This window comes from Trachymyrmex septentrionalis, unplaced genomic scaffold (genome assembly GCF_001594115.1).
Source record: "Trachymyrmex septentrionalis isolate Tsep2-gDNA-1 unplaced genomic scaffold, Tsep1.0 scaffold255, whole genome shotgun sequence".
Classification (NCBI taxonomy): Eukaryota; Metazoa; Arthropoda; class Insecta; order Hymenoptera; family Formicidae; genus Trachymyrmex; species Trachymyrmex septentrionalis.
This window is the reverse complement of record NW_017305414.1, coordinates 12650-13199: the sequence shown is the minus strand read 5'-3', so window position 1 is coordinate 13199 and position 550 is coordinate 12650.

Sequence of the window (550 nt, the reverse complement as noted above, 5' to 3'; positions counted from 1 at the left end):
TTGGATGACGACGCAGCGAGGACTGGGACGATATCCTCACTGTGCCGGTCCCTGGGGGTCCGAATCCCCTGAGACGGTAAGGTTACTCTCTTATAAGACCTAACCATGCTTGTTATTTAACTGCAGTTTTCTCTGCGGGTGTACGATTTTCCTTCCGGGTGTACGATTTTCCTTTCGGTTTACTGTTTTCCTTCAATTTGGCGTAGACTCGCCCACCCCAGGACCCAGACCTCGGAATATGTCCGAGCGGCCCCCGGGGCCGACCCGACCCGATAACCCGGGGAGAGTTTCCCACGGGGAACGCGACGGGCCTACCTCCACCGCTCCGGCCCGGACCGGGAATACTTCCCGGCGGCCCAGAGGCGGTCCGGGCCGATGGACCCTGCCTCGGAAAACGTCCGAGCGGCCCCACCGACCCGTCTCCATCCCGTACCCCATGACTGGGGTACTGTGGGCTCTTGGTAAGGGCACCCTAGGGTGCCCCGCAAGCCCCCTCACCACGACAAGGTGGCCCACGAAGAGGGGGAGACCTGACCTGACCATACCTGTA